Source organism: Fukomys damarensis, unplaced genomic scaffold, assembly GCF_012274545.1.
Source record: "Fukomys damarensis isolate Sample0158 unplaced genomic scaffold, DMR_v1.0_HiC HiC_scaffold_33, whole genome shotgun sequence".
NCBI classification, from domain to species: Eukaryota; Metazoa; Chordata; class Mammalia; order Rodentia; family Bathyergidae; genus Fukomys; species Fukomys damarensis.
In genome coordinates, this window is record NW_022900945.1 from 51,509,649 (window position 1) to 51,518,775 (window position 9,127).

The 9,127-nt window shown below is 45.8% G+C and overlaps 1 protein-coding gene across 1 annotated transcript in view; it reads right to left on the reverse strand.

The window, feature by feature from the left end:
* Otud7b (OTU deubiquitinase 7B) overlaps positions 1-1,770 on the reverse strand; it is a 63,058-nt gene extending 61,288 nt beyond the window's left edge. Inside the window, exon 1 of the mRNA XM_010616364.2 lies at positions 1,161-1,770. The gene's annotated coding sequence lies outside the window, so the exon portion shown is untranslated. The remainder of the gene's footprint in view (positions 1-1,160) is intronic.
* Positions 1,771-9,127: the final 7,357 nt, after the last annotated feature.

Sequence of the window (9,127 nt, forward strand, 5' to 3'; positions counted from 1 at the left end):
GGTTCTAGAAAGGTGAGAAGGATGAAGATGCTTAAAAAAGAGAAGGCTGAAATTGTTCTCTTCAGTCACTCATTGCAGACTGACCCGGAGAAATTTTAAGAACGCTTCTTCCAAGCCAGACTGTCCAGTTACACACTTCCTATGCTTCTTCACCCTTGAAGTAAACACCGGCCTCCATAAACAGCGTTTACGTGCATAACAATGGAGCCTGTTGACACGTCTGCCTTAGACTGTTAGCACAATCAGTAGACGTTATGTAGCACTTGTTTGTAATGCCTTTTACAACCTTACCGTCTAATTCAGCTCAGACTACGGAGTCCCTACTGTGTGAAGTGCTCTGTGCTCAGTGATAACGGAGGCTACAAAAATCAACGAGATAATCCCAGACGTCCCAGACGTCGGAGATTTTGCAATTCAGTAAAATAAGACAACATAGACGCAACTCGTTACAGAGAGCTGCGGCTATGAGAACATAAGCCCTCCCGCCATTTGGTAGTAGACCTCCCATGTTTGTTAAAGGAATTAATAAATGACAGGAGAATGTGGAGTTTGTCAAGGAATAAGAGCCATTTAATAAATCTCTGTGACAAAACAAGATCATTCCCTGCTGTAACCAACCACAGAAGTCCTAAATTTTAATTCAAATTCCAAACGCTGTGGTACCTGGGCTGCATATTCCAAATAGTGCTGGTTGTCTACATGGTGCCACAAGGCCTATGTAAAAACCAATATTACCATCAATTCTTTGCCCTCATTACTTCCTGAAACCCTGCTTCCAACACCTGAAAAAAGAAACTTCCTGGGCAGCTGTATCTGCTGGGGTCGACCTGGGATTTAGAGCTGACAGTTTAGGGCTAGGCCTGGGGCCAAAACATGCCTCCCTAGCCCCACCCGCCAGTGCCCCGCATAGGGCACTAAAGGCTAAGAAGCAGCACTGTGTGGCCTGGGCTTTGAGCAAGCAAACGTGAGGACAGCGGAATGACGTGGTCACCTAGGCTAACTGAACACCATTGATTACCCGCTTCATAGCTACATCTGAGATTGGAGAACAGATCAACTGATGAGCCCCAAAAATCTGAAAGCCTGCTCTTCACCCACTCTGATTATCTACTTAAGACAGGACGAAGAAGACAATTTGGACTCCCGTTCGGAATCCCTACCTGGTGATCGGTTCGGTGGTTCGGTGCTGTTTCTCTCATTTCCATGAGTACTCTAATTTTTTTTTTTTTTTTAAAGAAAGCTGAATTCCATCTTGTTTCACCAAGGCTTTCCTTGAGTAAATTTCTCTCGTCTTAACACCACTACCGAAGGCATTCTCCACCCTCAGTACAAGGCCAAGTTTTTTTCTTTTAGTAGTGACCACAAAACGCTTCCAGACCCAAAAGCTGGACCAACTTGCTGATCAAAGTCATTTAAGTGACTGCACATTATAGGCCTGCCTGGAAATGTAGGGACCAGGATGTGACCGGCTTGCAGTTGCTCTGTGCCTGTTTCTCGCTCTGACCATCCGTCACTCGTTGTTTGTGTGATCGCTCAATGGGCTGCTTGTCTTTGGTCAGCCCAGGCTGTGTGGGTAGCAGTGTGGTCAGCTGGGCCGGAAGCCAGGCCACCTGGGTTCTGGTCCCAGCTCGGCCAGCCTCTAATCCATTAAGTGACTCCCTTCCCATTCCTGTGTGTCATTTTCTCTGCCTGGAAACTAGGGACGTCTTCTCTAGTGATGTGCGGCCGTTCAGGCTTGTCGCTGTGTGAGCCCCGCGGACACAGTCATCTGATGTGGATGTCGCAGCAGCCTGTACACAGCTGATTGATTACCTTTTGCTGCCAAGTAGGAGAACAGTAAGGAAAGAAAAAGAAACCAAAGAAAAACATGCGGGGTGTGTAAGGCCACACCCCTTCAGCTGCTATTCAGTTCAAAGTCCTTTTCCTGCCTAACAACCTGTTTTTGTTTACGCATCTTAGCATTTCTAAGGGCTGCTTCCAGGAGTTTGCTGAGCATTTACTTCCTTTTATGCAAGAGCAGAAAACCTAGAGCTCTGCATTACAAACTAGAAATTTCGAGAGACCATTTCAATACTGGAGCTGAGGGGAGAGGGGGGCTGTTCAGAGAAAGCTATTTTGCAGCTAACCAGAAAAAGCGGGGGTAGTAGCTGCATTTATATGCTTTTGTGGTGGAAAAGAAAACCAAACCAAAATTACTTCCTCTTCACCGCCACTATAATTTAGACAAGTGATTCTGGGGAATTTTAAAAACTATGTACCGTACGTGCCTGGGAACATTTCCACCACCTCAGAAAGTTCCCTGTACTCCTTCTGTTCAGTCTTCACTTCTCCCCCAAACGTAAACATGGATGATTTCTGTCATCAAGGTCATTTTTGCCTCCTCTTGAATTCCATGGGAATGGCTTTAGTTTTGTTTTGTTTTTTTCTTGACACTTTTTTCAGTGCTGGGAATCGAACCCAGGGTCTCACACATGCGAAGCACGGAGTTTACGACTGAGCTGTATACCCTGTGGCCTCAACAAACGATTTGGAGATTTATTCACATTGCCACGTTGAAAGATAGTTTAGGTGGGCACAGCGGCAGGTCCCTGTAATCCCAGAACTCTGGGAGACTGAGGCAGGAGAATCACAAGTTCGAGCCCAGTCTGGGTTCCATAGTGAATTAGTGAGAGCTTGTCTCAGATAAAAAGTGAAAAAAGGGCTTAGTGTGAAGGCCCTAGATCTAATGCCCTGTACTACGATAAATAAACAAGTAAATGTAGTTTTAAAAGATTGTATTTCATGATATGGACAACATAGATGTCCATTTTTCTGTTTGTGATCATCTGAGATATTTCGTTTAGGGCCATTGTACGTGAAGCAAGCACCAGCCCCTCTGAGCTTGTCTTTAAATTCTGTACAACACACTAAGGGTGGCTGATGCATACAGATGTCAAATTGTTTGGTTTTGGTTCTTTTTTTGGAGGGGCGGGGATCAAACTCAGGACCTTGTGCTTGCCAGGCAGGCATGGCACCACTGAGCTACATCCCCAACCTGTGGTTTTGGATTTTTGAGACAGTGTCTCAATTCGTAGTTTAGGCTGGCCTTGAACTGCTATGTCCAGGCTGGCCTCTTGCCTCAGCCTCCTCAGCGCTTGGATTACAGACACGTACCACCACATTCAATCTCTGTGTATGTCAATTGTATACTTTGTGCAGCCAGGCATGGTGGTGCACACCTGTAGTCCCAGCATTCAGGAGGCTGAGGCAGGAGGATCACCATGAGTTCGAGGCCAGCCTGGGCTACATCGTGAGTTCAGGCCTGGATTATATAACAAAATATCTCCAAAAAAGAAAGAAGAATAAATGAAAGAAGAGAAAGAAAGGGAGAGGCTGGGCGTGGTGGCACACACCTATAATCCCACCACTCAGGAGGCTGAGGCAGGAGGATCACTGCAAGTCTGAGGCTACCTAGTGAGTTAAAGGCCAGCCTGAACTGCATAGCAAAACCTTGACTCAAAAAAGCAAAGAACAACAAAAAAGAAAGAGAAAGAAAAAATACCCACCATTCCTTTGTAACACTTAACCAGATTATAAATTTATATTTATGTGTGAATCATATGATTGATATTTGCTCCGCTCCTTAGATTCTAAAGCAAGTATGAGGTTCTGGTGAACGTACCATTAAATTCACCATGTTATGTGCAGTAGCTGATATAGTATCTGACCTATGGTACCCATTCATTAAATATCTATTGAATTCATGAATGAATGAGCAAACTGGCAATCGGTGGTTAAGAACCATAGTGTTGGTAGCTTATTGTTTCACATCCAAACTTCTAAAATTAGAACTGGGTCTGTCTATTCCCCTACCCTCTGTCTGTGTGCATACCATTGATAGATTATGCTGCCTAAAATACTTCATTGATCACTTCTGTCTTTCTCGAATATATTGCAAATGTATTGATTGCTTAGCCAAGGTCCATCCCCTTCTTCCCCCTTGTTTGTAAAAACCTTCATTAGTTCCAGTAGCCACACTTCTCTGTATGGCGCCGAGCTTTAGGGGAGATTGGTACAGTGGAAGCTGGGTGTGGTGGTGCACGCCTGTAATCCAGCACTAGGGAGGCTGAGGCAGGAGGATTGCTGTGAATCTGAGGCCAGCCTGGGCTACATAGTGAGTTCAAATCCAGATAGAAAGCGTGCGAGACATCCTATCCTTCCGCTCACAGTGCCTTCTGGCACCTGGAGACCACAGGGCATCTTGCTGCTTCCTTAACATCTTGACAGGAGCTAACAGACGTACTTCTGTCCTTACCACATTTCCTTGACCTCTGGCCTGAGCCCAAGGAGCATGCGCACTAAGAACTTTAGGGTACTAGAAGGTAGCAACGGTTACTACAATAGCCTTGGGGCTGTGGTTTTGATCCCTTGGCGGGCTTTGGCAGCCATACTGGTTCTGATCAGAGAGAGTGAAAAAACTCACCTCCCTACAAGAGGGTGGAGACTCTCAGTTAACGGGACAGAACCCAATTAGTTACCAACCCTGAAGGTGCCCCAATTCTAGAAACACAAAAGAGAAAGAAGCCAGCCCTGGAACTCACTGGAGTTGCTGCCCACACTCCGCCCGCCCTCTGCTCTTGAGCACATATTTCACAACTGACAGCTGCCTTCTCTTGCGCTGTCCACTTGGAACTATCTCAAGTGGGTTTTAACCTCAAACCTAAACCAGACAGGGGCTGCTCCTGAGTTTTCCCATCTACCCTATCCTGCTCTATAAAGTGGACTTCCCTTTAATAAATCTCCGCCTTTCTCACTACTTCTGTGTGTCCTGCTCAGTTCTTTGTTTGGGATCCAGAGAACCCGGATATTGGGTGAGACTGACACCAACCTGTGGAGTTAACAGTGGAAATCTCTCTGATGTCAGGCAGGAAATGTGCTGGAGGCTTTTGGGAAAGATTTCTTTATTCTTACAAAAAGACAAAGAGAAGGGAAAAACTTTCTTTTCTGCTGTTGGATTTTGTTGTATTTGGATCTATGGTGCTGGTCAAAAAACAAGCTAACATTCTAAGGATGGCAAAGCAAACAGTTTCAAAGAATCTGGATCTTTGGTAAACAACTAAATTAACCAACCCTGGAGTGGTCCTACTTAAAATTCTTATTATATGAGATACTGTGTCTTCCTTAATGTTTTGAATTAATTTTTAATTGTTCCATAAAGTAGCTAAGAAAATTTCATCAACAAGGCAAAGTTTAAATTCTTCTTGTTTTTTTTTTTTTTTTTTTTTTTGGTACCAGGGATCAAACTCAGGCCCTTGCACTTTTGAGGCAGGTGTCAGAACCACTCAGATAAATCCCTGGCCCACAAAGTTTAAACTCTTTTGCATGCCTTTTTAGATCCTACTCAATAGGACTCCAGTGTGCTCCAAACACCAGAATATAGTAGTTCTCTCATTTCCATCTCTATGTTTGTGCTCTTTTCCCTTTACCTCAAGTGCTCTGGTAAATATTAACAACCAGCTCTCTGGTGGGGAGAAAGCCCTGATTTGTAGCATTTACCAGTTTCCATTCTGCAAATATTCCTAGGAATGTAATGTAACTGAATAAGAAGTTAGTAGGAGAGACATTAAGAGACAACCTGCTCCCCTATCTGTAAGTTTTCTGCAGAGATAGGGTTCAAGGCTGAACTTGTATCACTTCCTTTTAAAGATTTCCTCTAAGCCAGACATGGTGGTATGCACCTGTAATCCCAGCACTCTGGGAGACCGGAGCAGGAGGATCGTAAATTGAAGCCTAGCCTGGGCAATTTAGCAATTTAGCAAGACCCTGTCTCAAAATTTAAAAGTTTAAAAAGACCAAGGAGGAGGTAGCTCAGTGCAAAGGCCTTGAGCTCAATCCCCATTACCACCAAAAGGAAAAAAAAAATTTTTTTCATATGAAGTTCTTTTTTGTTTTTGAGACAGGGTCTCACTATGTAGTTGAGACTGACCTGGAACTCACTATGTAGCCCAGGCTGGTCTCGAACTCACAGCGATCCTCCTGCCTCAGCCTCCCGAGCACTGGGATTACAGGTGTGCACCACCACGCCCGGCTTTTTCATATGAAGTTCTAAACTATAAATGTCTTTACCAATTGGGATTCTTTGTTTATATGACAAATATTTGTTCGTAAGTCAGTTTAATGAAAAAATAAAGTAATAAGAAAAGTACCAAAAGAGAGAAAAGTACAGTGATACCAGATTACCTTCCTGCAGTTGGTAAAGGCTTTCTAGGATTAGGTATTAGGGCAGATCCTGAATAAATAATCCCCACCTCCAGGCTGTACGAGCTCTCCAGATCACTGGAGGTACTTTACTATAGACAGGGCTTAGCAGCTCCCCCTCACTGCTGGGGCCAGTCCCCCGGAGAGCTGAACCAGGAGCTTAACTCAAGGGCTCTTGGCGTGACTGGGTGTGTTCCTGTTCTGGTCCTCACAAATCCTCTCAGGGTGAAGGAATGAGCTTTTAAGGCCATCAGAGGCCAACAGGTAGGTAAAGGGAGAAGCCAGCTTCGTAGGCTGTGAGGAGAGCAAGTGCTACCTTTAGCTATGTGGAATGCGAGCCAGGGCTGTCGGCTTCCTGTCCACCTCACTGGGGGACGCACTGCACCCCCAGGCTTGGAGGGAGCAGATGATTTAGTGGGGGCCAGCACTTTGAGGAGCCGCCTGGGAACGGAATGACGAAGTCCCTGTGCCCCCATTAGGTCAGCACTGGAAGACTGGCCAGACCCCAGCTACTAGAAACGGACAGGGCATTCAGGAGGCAGAAGACAGTGAGACCAGTCAAGCTCTGATGGTTGATGCAGGGCATTTGCTTGACCTCTCGTTAAACTCTTTTTTTTTTTTTTTTTTAATGTAACTAATTGTCTTCTTTGACTTGTATAGGTACAGACTGTTTTCCTAAATTATAAATACTGTACATCTTCCTCCCCTACTCAGAGCGCTCTGGGGCTGGGTGACTACACCTAAACCAGGCCTCCATGCTGTGCTGACAGTAGCTTTCCGGACTACTGAACAGAAACCTCCTGACTGTTCCCATGTGTCTATGGTCCACAGAATAGCCTGCATCACAGTGACAACTTCTGGAGAAGGCAATTTTTTCAGCTGGTTGAAAAAAAATCTAAGCCGGGTGTGGTGGCACATGCCTGTAATCCCAGCACTGGGGAGGCTGAGGCAGGAGGATCGCTGTGAGTTCAAGACCAGCCTGGGCTACACAGTGAGTTCCAGAGCAGTCTGAACTACATAGTGAGAAAGCGTGTGCTACAGTGAGTTCCAGAGCAGTCTGAACTACATAGTGAGACCCTGTCTCAAAGAACCCCCCAAAAAATTTTTTTAATTAAATTAAAAACAAAATCTAGATTTGAAATGTGAGACTATTACTGAGGTAACCTTCCCAGTTTAGATCCTGAGGTCAGAAGAAAGTAGTGAGGAAAACACCAAGAGATAGGGCAGGATCATGGATGAGTAAAGCACTCTAGGAGCACCCAGGGAAAAGTTCAGGAACTGAGGGTGCCTAGCACCCGGAAGGCTGAGGCAGGAGGATCCCCATGAATTCAAGGCCCAACTAAACTACATACCAAGACACTGTCTGAAAAAAAAATAAATAAAAAGAAAGCATGACTAGAGCAAGCAGAGAGAAAGGACTGTGGGGCTGAACAATGAGGTGCCAAGTGCTAAGTTGAGGTGCTGGCCCTGCAACATTTCTTAAGCAGGCTGGCTGCCCACAAGTAGTGTCCTGCCTCTTCCCTAGGCCACAGATCAGGCACAGACAGCAGCTCCCTCCTCACATACAGTAAATAGCGCTGAATCAAGTGCCAGACTGTTTCCCCTTTTATCTAGACCAGCAAGGGCTCGACCAGATGGCAATTACTACAACGTGTGAGTCCTGCTGCTGTTTTTTTTAAAGTGCCCACCATTTGTAAGAAATGCAAAAAAATGATGCATGTACTGCCCTTGAGGAGTTTTCATGAGCAAGCCTAGGAATTAGAAGACCCAATCCTAGGCCAGGGATTTAGCTCAGCGGTTCGGCGGCCTGCCTTGCAAGCGCAAGGACCCAAGTTCAATCCCTGGTACCAAAAAAAGAAGACCAAATCCTCTGCTTGACACCTGTCCTTCATCTCATCCAAGAAAGAAAGGTGAAAGGTGGTCTCAACCTTACAGGGACCGTACAGGGTTTGATTACAGACGGCCATTCATTCTTAAGGAAGACGGAAGGGCCAGTCTTTTGCAGTACTAGGGACTGAACCCAGGGTCTTCCTTCTCACTCAGCTACATCCGCTGCCTCAGTCTAGGCCACCAAGAGTCCTGAGGATTACCTGTGTGCACCACCTCACCTGGCTAGGAATGGCTTTTTTTTTTTTCTTTTTTAAAAATTTTTTTTGGGGGGGTGGTTTGAGACAGGGTCTCACTATGTAGTTGAGACTTAACCTGGAACTCACTATGTAGCCCAGGCTGGTCTCGAACTCACAGAGATTGTCCTGCCTCAGCCTCCGGAGTGCTCGGATTACAGGCATGCGCCACCACCCCCAGCCTAGGTAGGGCTACTTGCTGCCCCCACAGTCTATGGCCCTTGATTTGCTGCTTCTTCTGAGCTGTTGGTTTACTCCTCAGTTCTCCCCCATCTCTGTATGAATAACATTTCGAGCCCCTAATGCACATCTTCTGATACTCAACAGGGCAGCACAGCCCTCCTCCTCAGTGAAGCTCAGCCCAGCCTGCTGGTTTCACTCCGGCCTGTTCCGCTCGGATGCCCCAGTCCTAGACATCCTCAGGTCCACACGAGGTAATGCTGTGACCAGTTGTCCTGGTGTCCCTGCTCGGCCTAAGTTAGTACTTCTTTTGTTTTTCTTTTTGTCTGAGACAGGATCTCCCTGTGTAGTTTAAGCTGGCCTTGAACTCCCTGTGGGACTAGAGGTGTGCGCCGTCACGCCTGGCAGTATTTCTTTTCTTTTTTAAATAAATTTATTTTATTTTATCCCTTTCCCCCCAAACGCCCTCCCCTCCCCATGTACAAAAGCTTTGTTTCCGTTTTTCCTTCTATTTTCACTTTTTTCTTGTCCTTTCCCACCTCCCTCCCTCCTGCTTTGTTCCCCTTCCCATGTGAATGCTTTGTTCT